Genomic DNA, 20,663 nt, shown 5'->3' on the forward strand with positions numbered 1-20,663 from the left:
AAAAATTACAATGATTTATAGTGTAGTGGGTTCCTCGCAAGTGCACTTGTATTGGTTGCCAAGGAAGCCCATAAGCGCATGATCCATTTCCTCTGGGTCTCAGTAAAGTTCTTCGCCCCCCCCCCTCTCCACCCCGTCTTCTCTCTCCCACGTCAACGTATGTTATGCAGCATGACGGGAGAAGGAAATAGCGACCGGGCGTCACCCAATGCAAATTAAATAACTGGTGGGCCGTTTAAAGCTTCCAACCCATTACAAAGGGCTGAGCCAGAATTCTTCATCGTCATCAGTCGTCGCGTCAACAAAGTGCACATAATGCCTTACAGACGTGTAGCTGGTGCCTCGTTTCTCCCCAGAATGACGAATAATGGCTTAGTAGGTGCTTCTCAACTTCACGAAAATTGTGATTTATGGCGTAGTGGGTACCTTTCTAGTGTACTTGTATTGTAGCCCCAAGAGAGCTTACAACGGGCTCTAGAAACGCCGCTCTTCCAGCTTTCGCTGTGACTGTGCTGCGGTTTCAGCGCAGGCCTATCGTTTTTTTTTTTTCTTTTTGCCATGGAAAGACTTTCTTTCCAAGAATTAGGCCTTGCCCCCCCACTCGAAAAAAAAATCCTGGCCGTGCCTGGGCAGGTTGATCTTCACAGTATACCTGTTTTCAGGCTGAACAGGGCATGGACATGGGCGAGTTGGTAATTCCTACTAGACTTACAGAAGTCAGCTGCGGACAGGGCACAACAAAAGTGGGGAAACAAGGCATACGTATGGACCACATACGTATATATATGGAGCCACGTTGATGTCAACGTTGTAGCGACATCGTCATAGAGGCTTCATGTACTTCAGAGTGTCCCTGGCGAAAGTCATTGGTTAGCCACACGACCACTGTGCTAACCTTACATTGAGCGTTGGTTCTATTGTGACCAACAGACAGCAAAGGCTAACTGAAGTATTAAAAGAACATGGTCTTCGATTAGGTTTTAATTCTACTAGATTTAGTTTAGCTTTAACTCGACTTGACTTACCGACGCTGTCCGCGAGCCAATGGCTTAAACAGTGGCAAACCTCATTTACTTTCCTCCACATTGGTGTAACCCCCCTCCCCCTATTTCCTGCGTTTTGTTTCCTGCTGCGCATGCAGTACGACGTGAACAGAAAGCCAGGCGACCATTGCTCCCAGGCGCCAACTCATTCACGCTTAACAATTAAAAGTAGTGCCTCGCGTTCACAGCCAAGCGCCACACGCGCGCACACGCAAGAACTTCGCTATCTGCGCTTTGCCGCTACGGCGAATATTATAACGTGCGAACTGCCGCACATAACGGGACCGCAGAAAGGGAGCCCCGCCGCCAGCTAGACAACAGTGGTATGTCGAGAGCGTCGGCGGCGGAATAAAGCGACGTTGCTTGGCCGCGGCCGAATGCATCGGGACACAAAGCACCGCCACGAGTCGTTCCGCGCGACGCATTCGGCGGCCCAAATAATTAGCGAGCCAGTGCGCACAATCGGCCTGAGTGGCCCGCGGATTCAAGCGACGGCGATTAGCGCCGATTACACGCCCCGGGTCTTCGGCGCCAATGCGCGGGTGTGCAGCCAACGGGGAGGTCGGGGTGAAGGCGAAGCCGCAGGAAAGTGGTCTCGAAACAAAAAAAAAGGGGGGGGGGAGAAGAAGGAGGTCGTCCTGCACGCCTCGAGCTGAACGGCGAAATATGGCAGAGTGCGATCGCGAGAATCACGCCATTCGAAAAGAGAAGAGATAGGTGTTGTCTGTTGCAAAACGCAGTCGCCAGCAAAGCGGCAGTGGATGTAAGAGGGCGAGAAGGAAGGGAGAACTCGAAACAGTGAATGTATGGATGAGTTTAGCCGGCCTTGCTGTTGCAAACACAGCGAAAGAGAAAAGGGGAGAGAGAGAATAAAATATATGGGTAGCCAAATCAATCACGTGAAGGCAAACATTTGGGAGAAGTCTGTCTGGTTGGCAATGTAAACTGAGAAACTGAGACAAACTTTAATTTAACTGGGGCAGTTCCTCACGGGGGCCCCAGTCCATGAGGGAGGAATCGGGCTGGTTCGGAAACGTCGGGCTTATACGTTTTACGTTACTTTGGGTGGAGTTATATTGAAGTGTTTTCTCAGTTTCTCAAATCAATCACTGAATTGAGATTTCACGGAAACAATGTTTCAATTTTACAATTTTTGAAATATCGACTGCTGCTTCGTATTTTCATTTCAGGTGCTAAAATTCATTTACATTTTATTCGTTTAATTTTATTTCTCTATCTTTCGTCTTTACTCGTTACTTTCAATCTTGTATCTCTTTGCTTTTGTTGCTTTATTTGGCTCAAAAATTATAAGACATTTTAGCTCTGTGAAGAGTGTGGGTAGAGGAGGCCCATGAAGACATTGCGTTTAATAAGTTGGTCTACAACACTGTCATCTCACTGGCAATAAATGAAGAAAATATTTTTGCTATAACAACGGATAAGGCAACGTTAGAAATCATTTAGCCGTCTTCGGCCAACATTAACTAGCACAATAGCCAACACTACCTATCTCTTATTTACGCAACATCAGCCTATTGGCCTCGAGATCTTGGAGTGGCGCCCTCTCGCGTGTGACGTCAGAGCGGGGACTCCGCTCTCAACCGCGCTGCAGCAGCCGCTGCTCCTGTATGCGGATCGTCTGCTTCAGACGGGAATTTCGTCGAACGAACAGCCTCGCGACCGTCAACTAACGCCTGCAACGAATGTTTTCGAGTGTAATCTTGAACTTGTTTTAGTTGCGACCCAATCAACAGGGCCAAGAAAACGCCGGATGGCCGACGAGGCGCCGATGCCACCGACCGCATTGCTGGTATGAAAGTGAAACTATGTGTGAGTGTTCTCGCTCGTTTGTTTCCGCCTTACGATACTAATTAGTTTGGGTGTTTCTTTTCGATATTTCAGTAAGCGTGCCGTTCTTCAGCACCTACAAGTATGTAGATAAAGCTTGTGAAAGGTCACGGTGCGTCATCGAGGGCGAGGCGGTGTACGACGCAGGCCACGTTGTTGAATGCGCGGTCGAGGCCGTCAACGGAGATCGCATCCCTGTCGCAGCTCTCGTCCTACAAAGAAGTGCGCAAGTGCCGCCTTGTTTCACACCCCCCTGCCGATGCCCATGATTGCAGTTTGTCCCGTAATGTTGGTTCAGTGAGAACGATATTACGTCGTAGTTCATATTATTACCGCACAGGGCCGTCTCATGGGTATTAGAATATAACAAATAGTTAATCGCTGGTTATACCACGCACAGGGTCACAGAGATTAACGTTGCAAAGGCAAGCTGGGTCCAGCTTCACGCCACGCAGCCTAACGAAAAGCTTAAAGAGATCCGCTTTTAAAAAATTGTCTGCACTGCCTCAGGTGAAAACTTTTAGAGAATGTGCACTAAACAGCGGCAACAGGTTTCGCTTATGACTTTATGATAAGTAGTCCGCTAGGCGCGCGCTTGCCTTCATAAGTAAAACACGCATGTACACCCTCAAAATGCAGCCGTAGTCTCAGATATCCTGCGCCGCTCAGCTGAGCTCACGAGGCGTGCTTACGTGCGAGGCGATTCGGAGGCCGCGTCGTCGGCTCCCTGTCTAGGGGCCTTCGCGGCAGGTTGTGGGACGGCACCGCACCTGGGGTAAGTCGCCTATGCGTATAGCCTGCGTGCAATAAACGGCTTAAGTATTGGCGAGGCGCTTAAACATGGTCACAAGCATAGGCGTGCGCAGGGTTCCCCATTAGGGAGGGCAAAGGTTCATCGCAGCACCCCCCCCCCCCACTCTACTAAGTCAATGTATGGGGCAGATTTTGCCCCCCCCCCCCCTATGGCAGATTTTGCCCCCCCCCCCCCCTGGGTGACTAGAAGGGTCAATGTACGGGGTAGGTTTTGCGCCCCCCCCCCCTCTTAGGTGATTTGGGAGGGGGCGGGCGCCTCCCCCTGCCCCCCCCCCCCCCCCTGTGCGCACGCCTATGGTCACAAGCTTACCTAAGAGTGGCGCGTACAGTGGGTAGCAGCAGTCACTGTCTGCGAAGTGGTTGCTGCACACGGTCGATGAAGGCGAGGGGCGCATTCCCATTCAGAGCTTGACGATCCACTCCTTCTTCAGCTTCGAGTCCTTAGGCTAGTTGTGAAAGCTAACGCCTTTTCCACGAGCGGACGAAGTACACTGAGGCACAGAGCAGTACTTCACCATTGCGCAGCACTCGCCGCGGAGACAAGCGGCCGCAGTTCTAAGAAACAAAGAGCTGTAGTTCTAAATGAACGTTAAAAGCAGTCCCACGGTTGGTCGAACAGCGTCAGTAGCCACCATACACAAGATAACCAATTGAACTGCTTTTTTGTTGAGATTTACCACAACGGTGGTTTCAACATGGCGCTGGCCTACGTAGCAGACGAAAGCGCGCGAATACCCGCTCTGACGTCATACAGGCGCCGTTCGCAGCGCCGCCATCGGTCGCACACCAGGCCAATATACTAAGCATTATTCAGCCAGATACAAGCAGTGCTAACCGCTGCTGCTAGCACGCGAGTAAATGCAGTAGTCTGTGTGCTGGGCTTATGCGAATAAGTGTGGTATAAGGCCGGCACACCCATCACCGTTCACCACCGATACGCTTACTCGTTTCGGTAACTAGTACGGCGTTCATAAGTGAAATCCTTTGTGGGAGCACCGCTGCCTCCGTTACCCATCTCCGTGAGAGCCCAGTGTTATTGCGCTATCTCCAAAATTGGTCCACTTACCTTTACGTCACGGACGGAAGGAGCTCGCGCGATTTTACACGGGAAAAATGCTTTCGCGTTAGCATTTTTTTAAAACCCTTATATTGCTTACACCACTTTATCTTAAAAAAAAATACTGGAAACGATTTAGGTAGTGTACTATGTACTACTTTTCTACGAGGCGTGCAGACAACAAGCAGCGTACACCACACGGCCCTTTTACCTCAGCAGACAAACACAGTGGCAAACATAAGTACAAACGTCGTAATCAGTTTAACAAAGCTTCTCTAAACAGCTTCACTACTGCTGCTAGTTTTGCCTGACTGGCCCTGTGGAATGGGGGCTCAGCATATACAAGGTGTTTCAAGAAGTATGTCCGAAAATCCTTAAAAATCACGAAAATGCGATATTTGCTCGCTGCCTTCGCGATTGCTTTTTCTGTAGCGGCAGGCATCTTAACATAAATACATCATTTCGACAGTAATTAAGAGAGTTAATTAATTTAACTTTCTTAATTATTGTCCCAAATGATGTGTTTAGCCAACTTAAGATGCCTTCCGGCAACAGAAGAAGTAATCGTAAAGACATCGAACACATATCGCATTTAGCTGACTTTTGAGGATTTTCGAACGCATTTCTTGAAACACCCTGAAGGCCTCGGAATGAAGCACTGTGCGTTTACGCAGACGCTGTTTGCTGGAGTAAAATTTTAATTTTCATCGAACGCTATATAAGGTATGATTTCACAAATCAAACGCAATTGACGCCCGAAACTATAGTCGGCGAAAAAAAAAAAAAACCAGGCCTGCGCTGAAATCGCAGCACAGTCACAGCGAAAGCTGGAAGAGCGGCGTTTCTAGAGCACGTTGTAAGCTCTCTTGGGGCTACAATACAAGTACACTAGAAAGGTACCCACTAGGCCATAAATCACAATTTTTGTGATGTTGGGAAGCACCTACTAAGTCATTATTCGTCATTCTGGGGAGAAGCGAGGCACCAGCTCCACGTCTGTAAGGCATTATGTGCACTTTGTTGACGCGACGACTGATGACGATGAAGAATTATGGCTCAGCCCTTTGTAATGGGTTGGAAGCTTTAAACGGCCCACCAGTTAGGTAATTTGCATTGGGTGACGCCCTGTCGCTATTTTCATCTCCCGTCATGCTGTATAACATGCGTTGACGTGGGAGAGAGACGGGGGGGGGGGGGGCGAAGAACTTTACTGAGACCCCGAGGAAATGAATCATGCGCTTATGGGTTTCCTTGGCAACCAATGCAAATGTACTTGCGAGGAACCCACTACGCTCTAAATCATTGTACTTTTTTAGAAATAGGGCATCAGGCACTGTGCCATTTTTCGTCATTCTACGGAGAGCCGTGGTTCCTGCTAAACGCATGTAAGGCATTATGCGCACTTTGTTGATGCTGTGCCTGATGACGACGAAGAATTATGACAGAGCCCTTTGTAATGGGTTAGAAGCATTCAACAACCTACTCGTTGCGCAATTCGCATTGTGTGACGCCTGGTTACAGAATTCGCGTTGTGCGAGGCTTGGTGCTTATTTTACTCTTCTACCACGCCATATTGCATATGTTGATGTGGTTCCTTCCCGACATGAAGCCTGTATAGGACCTTTTTGCAAAGCAGTTTTTTTTTTATTTTTTTTTGCGACATAGACTTGCCCTTAAGGCATAATATTTGTTTTGTATATTTGTGTTAAATGTGCGCCGTTAGGCCGGTGTTGTGTATGAAGTGAAGAAGTGTCTTGTGGAATGTGTTGTCATGTATCCATCGGTCATAACTGTTTGTGTCACTGTAGCGAAGACCAGCTTGCAGGAGATGACGGGAGCGTTCCGACTGTAATCCTTGGCATGTCCATATAAGGTGGTATGCATCTGCTTGTGTCACCGGAACAGAACAGTACGGGCATGTAGAACCAAGTGGTAAATGCGACCAGTTCCATGTTGAAATAACAGCCGGTGTAAGGGCCACCCCTGCCCGAAGCCTCCTAAGCACAACTTCCTCCGCCCTAGTAAGGTGAAGGGGGAGAGAGCAGACACACGGTGGGATAAGAGCGCGTGTATCCTGCCGGAGAACATTTTTACGGGCACGGAGTGTATTTAGGGGTTGAGGTGGAAGGGGATAGATGGGAGGTCTGTATTAGGAGGGCAGTGTGCCTGTTGGTCAGCAGCAATATTGTGAGGGTTCGCAGCATGGCCTTGAATCCAGTGTACCCTGATGCAAGTGGCTGTATTGCGGTTCATCTTATGTATCGCCTCGCAGATTTCCATCACCTTGTGAACTTTCTTGAGTTCCTGGATAGCCGCTAAAGAATCGGTGAATACGTCAAGTTGCTGAATTGTAGACAGCTTAGAGGTGACATCCCGCACTGCGTCATGAAGCACCGGCATGGCTCAGAGGTACTGGGCTCCCACGCAGAGGGCCCATGTTCGAACCTCGTTCCATCCTGGAATTTTTTTCTTATTTCGTTTTTTTTTCTTATTTCGAGTGATACTGGTTACGGACACCGGCGGCGGCGGCGGCGGACAACTACGGCGCCAAAAACGGCCGGTGAGATGATCTCATAACAGCTTTCGCTGTAAAAAACAAAGAAAAAACACCAGCAGTAGTGGTCATCGAAGCCGCAGAAAAAAAAAAAAAAAAAAAAAACTTCTACCTTTTCTTTCGTTTCGTAGATCTACCAGCACTGTGACTTGTGAGCGAGCGCAAAGAATATGCTTTAGCAGCTTAGAAGGTGCACAGGGGTGCTTTATATTGACGTAACGCAGTAGGGAAGGCAACTGTGGCGGTACAATCGCCTTGCTACTGGGCGTCTCACAAAGGCGGCATGTGCGTGTCACAGCTGTTCTCATTATGTATGCCCATTTTTTTATGTCTGTGTACTTGAGTGCTTGCTATTTATTAACTCTATTGTAGTCCCCCTTTACCCCTTCTCAAATGTAGCGCAGCCAAGCGAGAACGTGCTTGTTTAACCTACCTGCTATTCCCTTTGTTTACATTTCTCTGAATACCGAAATTTATGCATGCATTTCTGCATTGGATGATGTAACGTCTGAAAGCTCCACCGCCGTTAGCAAACAATTTCGCCAGTTCTCCATCTTAACGCTCTATTTGTGTAAAAGGTGCGTCGCATTGCTACCTTTTCATAATTACGCGCAGGCAAGCACCAATGTGATGCTGCGAGAATATATAATAAAAATTGTATAACATTGTTTTATAGTTATGCGCCGGAAAAACTTGAACACACCTTTAGTACACACGTCTTATAATAATTCTATCTTCGAAAAAATTAATTTGGTTACATTTGCGTGTCGCAGGGAACACTGTAATAATCAATTCCAGATTATCGCGGCGCGTGCTTGGTAGCATCAATTCACGTCAGATACGTGAAGTGTATTCAGCCCTGTTCTTGCTTCAGCCCTATTTTTCACAGCCTTGCTTTAGCCTTGATTCAGCCCTGTTCTTGCACAATCTCGCAAAGGAAATATGGTTTTCGCAACCGTCAGTTTAACTCTACGAGAAACATGACGTATGGGAAGCTGCCACGCACGCAAAATGGTCGCTGGTGTCATAGTTTATAGATGGAATTCGATTGCTCGCCCAACAGTCATGGGCAGAGTGTACTGTCTGCGGCAGCGACTATCGGTTTACTGTGCAGGGTAGCAAACAAGCACCTATAGTACCACGCTGACCTCCTTGCTTTTTCTTTTCATCTCTCTCTCTCTCTCTCTCTCATGTCTCTGTACTTAGCTTCTCGCTGTCAATTCCACTAGCCAAGGAGTCAATTCGTGCTCTAGTGGAATATGTTGCTTTATTTATAGAGCCCGAGAACGTCCTCTTTTGGCTCGTATATGCATCAAACGACCGACCTGAATTCGCTTGTCACCCGCCGCCACCGTCTATGTGGTTATGGTGCTTGACTGCTTACCCGAAGGTCGCGGGATCGAATGCCGCCCGCGGTGGCCGCATTTCGATGGAGCCGAAATGCTAAAGGCCCGCGTGCTTATATTTATGTGCATCTTAAAGAACGCCAGGTGGTCTAAATTACCGGTGCCTTCAACTACATCGACTCTCATTTTCATATCCTGGTTTTGGGACGCAAAACCCCAGCAATTATTACTAAAATTATTGCTTTCGCTTGAATACCAAAGCCCTTCTGTGCCGTTCTCATTGAAAGTTCTCTACCAAAGCAATCACCATGATTCAAAGATGGCGAGCGTTGCGATATGGGCCTGTTTGTGAGTCGTGAGAACAACTTTGATGTAACGCGTAACGAAACACGGCACGAGAAAGCATATGAAGACACCACACAGCGCTGCCAGCAACAGCATGTTTATTTTCAAAACCAGACCGTTTGTAAACCACTCTCCCTTAGCTTTGCTCCCTTGGAAGTTTCTTTTTTTTTTGCCTGTCAGCGCTCTAGTCAGCACTCTGACTAGCTTGAATGTGCAATGCCAACTCACCCGATCTTAAACGCTATACTGTCTCTCAGCGTAGCGGCCATTCCGAAACTATCACAGTTAACCATTGGCGTTCGCGTTATGGCCCGCTTCACGCGCCACATCGTCACTTCCTCTCTTTCCGGCAGCGCAAACAAAGCCCTCCGGTCGTAGGATTGGCAGCCAGCGGCTTCGCCATGCGAGATGTATATACGGCGAAACGGGCAGAGTGAGCCAGCCGCAGCCGGCGACCGTGTGCGCAGCCATTCTGCGCGGCCGCGTGCCATACTGATGAGGCCCGACCCCGGGGGCGCGGGCAATCGGGGACCCGGGGCTCATTTGGGGGTAGGGGCGAAATTATTTCTAATGGCATGTACCGTATGCCGCGGTGACGGCTTCGGCGGAATACTGATGCCGCGCCGCGCACCCGTGTTCAGTGGGCGGCGGCGGCATCGCCCTCTCCCTCTATTTCTGCTTCGTAGTACAGGCCACGCGCCGCGTCGACCACGATGACCCGCGAGCACGTATTTACGGCCAAGGATCCTCGGCCCCTCACAACGCGCTGGTCATGTGCGGTGTACGGCACGAGCTTTCCACTTCGCAACATGCGATAAACCCATACAATTTCCCACGCAGAAATGACAATACCCCAGAGCAAGTGCTACTGCGGTCATGCGCAGCTAAAGCGGCAGAACCAGGGCGCGCGCGCGCGTTGGCGCTGCTGGATGTAGTTCCAAGTTTCAGTAAACTTGGTACTTGAAAGAGCCTATAGGGCTTAGGCATGTTGGTAATCCATATCAACCTTTAATAATAATAATAGTGTGGGTTTTACGTCCCACAACCATGATATGATTATGAGAGACGCCGCAGTGGAGGGCTCCGGAAATTTCGACTACCTGGCGTTCTTTAACCGGCACCTAAATCTAAGCACACATGTAGGCCTCCAGCATTTTCGCCTCCATCGAAATGCGGCCGCTATGGCCCGGATTCGATCCGGGGACCTTTGGGTCAACAGTCAAGCACCATAACGAACCAACGTGGCGGGTCATATGAACTTTTAGAGCACAAGAAAAGAACAGGCGTCCGCGTCGCCCTTTTCTGTCCTGGTTTTTTTTTGTGCGCTATAGCAGTTAGAATTTAGGACGTTATAATTTATAATATTAAACAGCCTTTTCATTTTAATAGTTAAGTAATGTACCTCATGAATACACACACTCTTATATTTTCCACTGAGTACACTTTAACGCGGCCCTTACTCTGAAATGCAGCAAACCTAAGTATCAGTTTCAATCGTAGATGTCTGGGCTAGTTGGTACACGTTTAAAAAGTTAAAATTGAGGGTAACATGAAAGACGGCTGCAAAAGCACGAGAAACACAAGGACTACCTTACAACTAACATATAAAAAAATTTAGAAAGCCCTCAGCCTTATAGTGTACATATGTCTGCGTGTGTGGAGGATGACATGTGTAACAATTTTTTTATGGTTGATATAAATAAAACATGACCTTTTAGTTATTTTAGTGGTTGAGGTGTCCATTCGCGCAAGTACAGGGTCGAGCGCATCTAAGGTCAGCATCTCATTAGTGTTCAAGTCGATAAAAGTAGAACGTTTATGCTACTTCTCGAAGGAAATGTCCGTTGTATGACGTGTAATCATGGTGTTTATAGATGTAATAATTCTACGCCTTATGTATTAAACATGAGCTTCTATGAGATGAGGTCTTTAATACTAGCCAGGTGTTGATTTTAGATGTGGACGATACTGTACATATATGTACGCTATATGTTGTAATGCTGAGGAACCGGGTAAAAAGGGTTATTCACATCAACAGAGAGAGAGAAATATTCAAGTACTTCACGTCAGTTCCGAGTCAAGAAAGCGTACTTAAAACAAGTAAATCCAGGGTTTTTCAAGAAAAAACTGTTAACTTGATATTATCATGCTTCCCGTTCACTATAAGGATATGTGCTACAAGGCTAAACTCATCGGCTGAAACACCGATTCCCATAGTGCGTGGGATGTGCCGGGTTTTCTTTTTCTTTTTTTTTTACCGCGAAAACTGTTATCACATCACAACATCCGATTTTGGTGGCATAGCTGTCCCCCGCTGGACCCGCGCTATCACGCAGAATGAGAAAAAGATATCCAGGACCGAGCGGGATTTGAATCCAGGCCCTCTGCATTTCAGTCGAGCATTCTACCACATAGCCACGCCGGTGCTTAAATCTTATTCACAAAAAGACCTTGTCACGCCGAAAGAAATCACGTTAACAGATGCAATATAGCGTGGTAGTCTGGTAGAAGAGTATAATAAGAGCCACACATGACACAATGCGAATTGTAGAACAAGTGGCTGGTTTAAAGCATCCTCCCTCCCCCATTACAAAGGGTTCAGCCATAATTCTTCATCGCCATCAGCCCAGAGCATCACAAAGTGCACATATTCCTTCCAGATGTGTAGTGGGTACCGATGTTTTCCTGCAGAATGATGACTAATAGCGTATTATTGAGATAGCATTTATATGGACACTCTCGGCGGGTTCTTGCCGTTGCCGTCGCCGTCATGCACCGGATATGTATAAGTATGCATATATAAATAAAAGCCAGAAAAAAATCAGAAAAATTTCGAAGCGCGCCATCGGGATTCGAACCTCCGACCCCTCTCTCCGCAGCGCACTACGTTAGACAATTCGGCCACGCGTCATCCCTTGTTTGGTATACTAACGGCGAGATATTTATAACACCATTTGCCGCTGGCGGTATGCAGAGCTCGGAGGTGCTTCAGCATGCGCAGTATCACCTACGAGATTGACCGAAGGGCGCGCTTTAAAGCAACGGCTCCTAGATTATGCTTCAGTATGAAACTGCCCTTGAGACGCGCAGTAAAAGTGGCCCATTTTTCTACCAACTGGCGATGTGGAACGCTGGGTAAACGACAGACAGATTTAGTTGGGCGTCCGCAACAGCTCTGTGGACGCAGCCTGCCAGCCATTTCCTATGTCAGGCTGCGTCCGTAAAGCTGTTGTGGACGCTCAACTAAATCTGTCCAATGCCTCGAACGCCAACGCGCGGTAGGAGACGCGGAGGGGTCTCCACGCGCCGCACTTTTCAAGAAAAAAAAAAAAACTATCTAAGAGCGTTGGGTTGTAGCGCATTCTAAAAACTAAGAGAGTGCCGGGCACTCTCTTTGGGGGAGTATATTCTTTTCCCATATTTGAATCTCTTTTCCAGAGTAAATCCCTTCTTCTTGAGGCAGAGTATAGTAACACCCCCCAGAAAGGGTTATAGTACTCGACATCAACAGAGTAACATAACTCTTGCCGAAGCAGAGTAGCTGGACCTCTCCGAAAGGAATAGTAGTACACCTCAAGAAAAAAATAGCAGAACTTGGGCCAAAATTGGGCCTTAAAATTGCTTTCGATAATTTATTCATGCGCAGATCGTAATTATGACTAAATAACGAACACTACGATAACAGAAAAGTTTAAAAAAAGGCGCGAGCGAGATTCGAACCGCCAACCTCTTCACGCACCTCAGATTGCGAGTCGGACACGCTTCCGCAACGCCACAAGGATTGAGGACAAGTGCGACTTTTTTTTTTTTTCTCACGTTGTCAGTGATCATGTCAAGGATCTGTCTTCATTTTGTTGTTTAGAAACGCCGCTTCTTGTTTAGAAATATGCGACAACCAAACAGAAGGTAGTTCATTTGTTTGTTTTGTGCTTCCCGGTATCAGAAACCCGGCACATTTCTCAGTAAACAAGATCAGCCTAACCGAAGATATGTGCAGCATTCTCATCGACTCGCTAAGCGGTTAGTCATTTCTGTGTAGAAAGCGTCGTACTTCTGAACTTCACCCTGAACACTACAGTTTTCGTCACCCCCTTGGACATATTTTCGGTCATTATTGTTCACGTTCCGCGAATACAGCGGTAATAGCTAACTCTAGCCGTACGGACCATTTAGCTTAGGACAGCATACTCCGTGCGCGACGTTCGTAGCGAAAAGCGTGGATATTGAAATACGAAGAGTACCTTCCGAATGTAGTTTCGATCGTGACCGACTCGGCGAGGTGATATTCGCTAATTTAACTACACAAATCCAAAGCTAAAAACGCGGATATTAGGCTTTGTTCCAGTACCTTCCAGTACAATGAAAAGCACTTGGACGCACTGGAAACGCTGGTTTTTTTAATTAGTCGTCTCCAGCGCCACGACGAATGTAGAGCTCTCTGCTGTATCTACGTGTGCTTAATAATGAGTGGTCATCGCTCGCGGTATGCCGGCACATCGATATATATATATATATATATATATTAATGAGAACTAATAGACAATAACGCCAAGGAAAAAGTATAGGGGGTGTTATCTGTAGTATTTAGAACATAAACGTGAAGAAAGTAAAGTGGACGGTCCCTGCCGGCGGCAAGTCATCTTTTCGTCCACTTTACTTTCTTCACGTTTATGTTCTAAATACTACAGATAACACCCCCTATACTTTCCTTGGCGTTATTGTCTATTAGTTCTCATTAATAATGTGTCTAACAAAGATAAACGAGCCCTTAGAAAATCATCTCCCTTCCTTTATATATATATATATATATATATATATATACACACACACACACGAAGAGCAGGAGTATAACTGCGTTTTACACTCATACCAGAAGAGTGTATGGATATTTCACTCTCCTCTTTCTTTTTTAGAGTGCGCGCTGCTCAAACACGAAGAAGTAACAAGTTAACTATGACAGTTGTCTGTTCGCGCTCGGCCTGTGTGTACCTGTGCGTTCATTTCGAGCGTCCTTTCTTGTGTTTGAGCAGCGCGCTGCCATTGTCGAGCTGTGACCGTTGTTTGTTCGCAGTCGTCCTGTGTGCGCTATTTTCGTGCGTCCTGTGCGCTTCAGCGGCGCGTTGCAAGTATCGAGCTGCTTGCCGCTCTTTGTGTCACTTTCTAATTTGTTGCTATCGCAATCATTGCTTCGCACTTGCGCGAAACTGTTGCTTTTTTTAGTTGTTCCCTAGTTCGCAAAATTGTAATGATTGATGGTGTAGTGGGCACCTCGCGACTGTGCTTGCAGTAGTCTGCTCGAGAGAGTTTACAATGGGCCCCTCTAGAAAGGCCTCTCCTCCAGCTCTCGCTGCGACTGTGCTGCGCGTTCCACACAGTGCGGGCGTCCCCCCCCCCTTCCCCTCGTACCCCCCTCTCTCTCTCTCTCTCTCTCTCTCATCTTTCTAGTAGCCTTTCCAATCTTAAAGCGTAGGGTCGCCAACCGGATGCTTTTTTCGTTAACCTCCCTGCCTTCTGCTATTCTGCCTTCCCCTTTCATTCCTTCTCGTATGAGGCACTTTCTCCTGTTCGTTAAACTTATCCCACTCCGGCCATTATAATGTACGTTATGAACGACAGAACCAACGACCTCGTAACGCATGCCAGAGTTTGCTTGTTCTTCCGCTCAAGAACGCAAGCGCCAGTCAAAGTAAAGCCAAGGGTCGTTAGGGTTGCAGTAAACAGGTAATTAGACAACGAAAACAACGCGGTTAACGATCGTGAACTTTATTCCTGATGACTTATGTTTGGCCACAAGCGGGGGCTTTCGTTTTATTAATGCTTACAGATTCCGCAGATGCGTCTCATGTCTGTGTTCGGGGCGTTTGCTCATCAAACTTACATTTGAACCGAATGATAACATCGTGAAATGTACTGAAACCTTTTTATGAAGCCGCACGCAGTTGTTTACGGCCATAAACCACACATTAATCCCGGCGTCCGTCCTGCATATTGAGTACTGCGTTCACTAGGGTACCCTTAGAGACCTCTCTTATTGTTGATCATCAATTACCATTGATCTCTTAAGAGGACAACATTTACATCAAAACGCTAGGCTTTATCGGTACTCAATGTGCTCTGAATTGTTGTAAGACTCATAGCGGGGCGTGCTGGCTGAAATACACGTTGGAGCGGCTTCGGAAGACACGCCCACACCACGAGAAGAAGCTCGAATCGCCGCTATGAATTCGCAGGCAATCGTTTAATGCGAAACCATTATATATGCTCCACAAAGGGCAAACTCCGATGGCACTTCATCGTGAACGTCCGATAACATATACTTAATTTCCTCTGTAACGTTACTGGAGGCAACGATAAGCGACGAAAGCACGAGGACCGGACACACGAACACATAAGTTGACTGCGTGTTCCAAATCCCGGACATGATGCGCTGAGTAATGTTTCTTTCAACGTCAGCGGCTTCAGGCAGCCAGATGACGACGAGATGCAGTTCCGGTAAAATTCATGACTTTGGGATCCATATATGTATATTGATTTGTAAGTAACGAACCGTAATACTGAATGAATAATGACCTTAAAGAAATTACTGCGGCACAAGGGCGCCTTCCCGCAAAAAAGAAAAAAGAGAAAAAAAAAGCAGGAGAAGAAAGAAAACCTGCGACATCCGGGTTCTAATGCAAGTGTCACAACATACCCTTGTGTGTACTCCTAAGAAGACTCGAAGGTCAAAGGCATGTTTGTCTTCTCAGTCGAATCTATTGATCCTCCCCAGTCCCCTTCCCTTGAAGCTTTCTGCGACTCACGTGCTATTGCACTGACTTTGACATCGACCCACCTTGACCAAGCGACGCTGTAACGTGATGACGTCATCTTGTGACAGTGACGTCATGATGACGTCGCGAATTTTGGCGATATGTGACGTCATGATGACCCCTTAGATGACATTCTCATAACGCTAGCTGTGATCACGTGACACTTAGTGGACCGTTTTTGTTGACGCCGACGCCGCCGACGGTCGCTTTTTGGGCTTCACGGGGCACCTAAGGCTTTCGCCTTAAAGGGACAATAAAGTGAAACGGTAAATTAGCTTATATTGATAAATTATACTCTGAAAACCCTAGTGTCATTCACTTCACCACCATAGCTTTATTTAAAGATCTCACTTTTAAATTTTGCGCCGAAATCTTCAATGCTGACGTCATGGATTTCAAGGTATTTTTACGTATTTTAGCCACCATAGGCGTGCGCACAGGGGGGGAGTCAAGAGGGTGATCGCCCCCCCCCCCCCTTTGTCACCTAAGAAGAAGGAAGGAAGGAATACGAAAAGGAGAAGGCAGGGAGGTTAACCAGACAGCAGTCCGGTTGGCTATCCTACGCCGGGGGAAAGGGAAGGGGAGTGGAAAGATGGGAGAGACAGAGAGAGAGGGGGGAGCGAAAATAAGGAAATGATCGATAAATGCACTGACACGTATGTGGCGGTGACACTAAAAATAGTCACAAGCGCTCTCAATCATTCACAAAGGCCCGTAGTCCATAAAAAGCACAAAAGTGCTTTAACTGCCTTGTGGGCCGACGAGCGATGGGGACGGTGCTCCAGAAGCATCTGCACGGAGAGCGGCCGATCGTCCAATCGTCGCATCGCATCAGAAAGAGTTCGTCTTTAGGAGGCAAATCGAGGGCAGCGGCATAGTAGATGATCAATGTCTTCCTCAGTACTGCAGACCTCGCATGCCGCACTGTCGGTGATTCCAGTTAATGTTGTGTATGCCTTCGTGAAGGCAACTCCCAACCAAAGCCGACAAAGAAGTGAAGCTTCCCGTCGACGAAGTCCGGATGGAGGTTCCAGCGGAGGTTCCAGCGGATGGAGGTTCCAGCGTAGGGTTTATTTGGTGGAGTCTCGTACGTCGTATACTTGGCATGTTCCATTCCGCCAAACAGAGACTGCGTGCCAGGTGACGAAGCTGCCTCGCAGCGTCTGTCCTAAAAAGAGGAATCGGAACGGTGGTCTCTTCTTGATGGGATGTGCGAGCAGCATTGTCTGCGGAAACATTGCCACTGATCCAGCAATGACCACGTAGCCACTGAAAGTCGACCTCGTGGCCTTTTTCTTTGACGCGGTGATGAATCTTGAGAATTTCGTACGTAAGCTGTTCATTGCATCCGCGTCGGAGAGGTGACCGCAGGCACTTTAACGCCGGTTTCGAGTCGGAGAAAACAGCCCATTTGCTCGGTTTCTCCGAATCGATGTACTCTAGTGCACAACGCAGAGCCATAAGTTCTGCCGCCGTAGATGTAGTTACATGGGATATTTTGAGTCGTAGGGTTATTTCTCGTGCTGGTATCACCACCGCACCGCCGGAACTGGACGCCGTGGTCGACCCATCGGTGTAGATGTGTACGTGGTTACTGTAGGTTTCGTGCAAGAATAAACAATGTGAAAAAGCGGCTGAACGCTATCTGTCACTTGTTCAGGTTCCTCGCAGGAAAAACTTGGGGAGTATCCATACATTCTATGTTACAGCTGTACCGGGTATTATTTATTGGGTTCCTGCGATACAGCCTACCTGCAATAGCCAATGCCTGCAAAACTAACCTTCGTACGATACAAGACATTCAAGCTCAAGGCTCTTAGGATATGCCTTGGTTTACCACGCTGCACTTCAACGGCTGAAACCATTGCCATTGCTCAGGACTACTCGATCACGACGCACATCACCGTTGAGACCATGCGCACTTACCTCAGGCAATATACCAGGAATCCTTCCCACCACCTGGCAAGCCTCGCTGCGGAAAGGCCCCGTACGACATTCAGTGCAACTGTCTACGCCCATCGCGCATCGTTCACATCAGGGTATGCGCCTGCGGAGAAGCCGGTGTTTCCTCCGTGGTGCATGTACCTTCCACAAGTACGCCTAACAATTCCAGGGCTGCAGAAGAAATCAGCTTTATCCACCCCAGCACTAAAACAATTGGGCCACCTAAGAAGAGGGGGGCGCGAAGTCTGCCTCTGCATAGATTGACTTAATAGGGAGGGGGGCGCCGCGATGAACCTTCGCCCCCCCCCCCCCCTGAAGGGGAACCCTGCGCACGCCTATGCTAGCCACATTGGCTCAACGAAATTTCCTGAAACTTGATTGTAAAGGCTCTGGCTCCCTCAGAAGACAACGTTCTCTATTTTTACAGATCAAGATCTACGTAGACCCTAGTAGACGCTGTCAAAATGTCAAAATCTATGACGGTACGGTGACTGGTGCGGAAACTTCAAGGTGGCAAGGTGGCGTCGCCGCCTGCATTCTTTTTTGGGTGTTTTCTCGCTTACCAAGCGTCTTATCGCACCAAGCGTTGTGAATTTGGTATTGTGAAAGCGTCATCTACTAGTACGAGAAAAAGGGGTTTTTCTCTTCAAAATTTGCTTCCCAGGCGTCAAGATACAATGTGGACATCCTCAGTGGGACAAAGTCGGAGAAGCAAGCCATCGAAAAGGAAGGAAAACGGGAAAGAGGAAAGACAGGGATGTTAACCAGGTGCTTCAAAGAGACAGCGACGAGGACAGGCTTGTACACAGCAAGAGCGAAGTAGGCAACCCCCTTCAGCAGCTTTCTACGCAAGACCGTCGCGACTGTGACATGCACTTATATGCACTTTCAGCATCGGGTGGACTAGCTGGTTCTTGTGTTGAACTGCGTAAACGAACTTCTTGCACTCTATATACCCTTTTTTCACCACGCTCCTGCGGACGTCGCCATGTGTCATCACGGGGTCAGGCGTCCATTGATTGATTCCGCCGGCCTTCATTGCCTGTGTATATAAATGTATCGCACGGCGCCGGTGCGTTCTAGCAATTTGCTGCTTCGACAATGATGGGGCATTTTTTTCAGCCGCACTGGTAAGTTACCGGTTATTACAGTTCTGTCGCGACACCCATACGTATTCCCGTGACGTCAGCTTTCGTCCTTTTCAACAGAAAGCAGAAATTGTTATTAAAAAGAAGAAAACTCCACTCGAATTCATGTGGCACTACATATCTAGTGTGATCCGATAATGTAACTCTTGCTACTGGTTTCAATGAAATGTGATACTACTTAGTACAAGAGTAATGTGGCGTTACCATTGACGCAATAGGAGGAGCGATAGATGGAAAGACCGGGAAGGCAGTCACTTCTTAGGCCGGCTGGCTACCCTGGGCTGAGGAGAGGGGGTAAAGGGAACAGAACACAATAGGAGAGATACTGTGTGTTTAGAAAACGTGTTTGACGATTTAAAGTAATATGTACTGCTTTACTGTGGGAGAGCGGTTAGCGGTCCCAAAAATCAAGATCATCTGATACAATTGCAAGGTTCTGAAGACACTACCAACGTATAACAATATACGGGACTACATAGAATCTGAACATGATACAAGTGCGGTGAAACGCGTGATGCTCTTCAAAACCGGTGTCCATAATCCACTTGTCTGTAACATTCAACTCCTTCTGCGCTGATGACGGTCTCGGCAATGTCGCAGCTAGGATTCTTCCTTATGCCGAAGCGCTTTCGTGAAATCTGTCTAAAGCACTTGAAAATTGTTTTCTGGGTGCGCTAAAACGGAGGCGAAGAACACCTGTATGGTATGCATCACTGCAATGACAATAAAATGCGGTAATGGTAACTATAACGCGGTCAGCACGATTTGTGTTTTTAGCGAAGCAATGTGTATTTATAATATCTGGGGTGTAACGTCCCAAAATAACGATATGATTATGAGAGATGCCGCATAGGAGGGCTCCGGAAATTGGACCATCTGGGGTTATTTAACGTGCACCTAAATCTAAGTACACGGGCATCAAACGTTTCCGCCTCCATCGAAAATGCAGCCGCCGCGGCCGGAATTCGATCCCGCGACCTTCGGGTCAGCAGTCGAGCGCCATAACCACTAGACCACCATGGCGGGGCGCAATGTGTATATCGTGCGTGATAACTTGAGAAACGGTCACATCGCTGACATTCACAATAACGATATGCCCGCCTGTATACCACCGCCACTTGATCAATCAATCAGGTTTCTTTCTTTTTTGTTTCATGTTCATGAGAGAAAGTTTCGCAACAAGAGTTATGGTATGATTCGTTGAAAGACCAACTGATTTTACTTCCAAATTATGTGTCATCTCCGCTGTACTATTGTTGCAAGGTCGGAGTTCTATAGGTGGACAAGTTGCGCTTTTTTTCGTTTATTGCTACTACGACCGTCCGAAGACTGAAATTATTTTCCTGAGTATATTGCCTCTATTTCGACGTATTTCGCTGCTTCTCTTTCCATGTTCTTTGCCATACGAACTGTAACAACTCCCCTGAGCAATGCCGCTAAGTAAACCAACAAACACAGACGAACCTCGCTAATACGAAATCGGTTATAACAAAGGAATTGAAGTGCACAAAATATGATTCACCGCGAAGCGTATAGCAAAAATATTTGTTACTATGAATATAAAACCATTTACTCTCCATGGTAAACAGCAGGCCTTCAGAAAAGACCTCTTGTCACCTTGTAAAAACAACAAAAAAACAACAACAAAGCAACGGATATCGCAGAAACAAAGGTGAGGCGAGGCTTTTATGAGTTACAGATTTCGGGGACGGCAGCATAGTTAGCGGAAAACCCAGCGCCGGCGAGTGTACAGAAA

This window comes from Rhipicephalus sanguineus, chromosome 5 (genome assembly GCF_013339695.2).
Source record: "Rhipicephalus sanguineus isolate Rsan-2018 chromosome 5, BIME_Rsan_1.4, whole genome shotgun sequence".
NCBI classification, from domain to species: domain Eukaryota; kingdom Metazoa; phylum Arthropoda; class Arachnida; order Ixodida; family Ixodidae; genus Rhipicephalus; species Rhipicephalus sanguineus.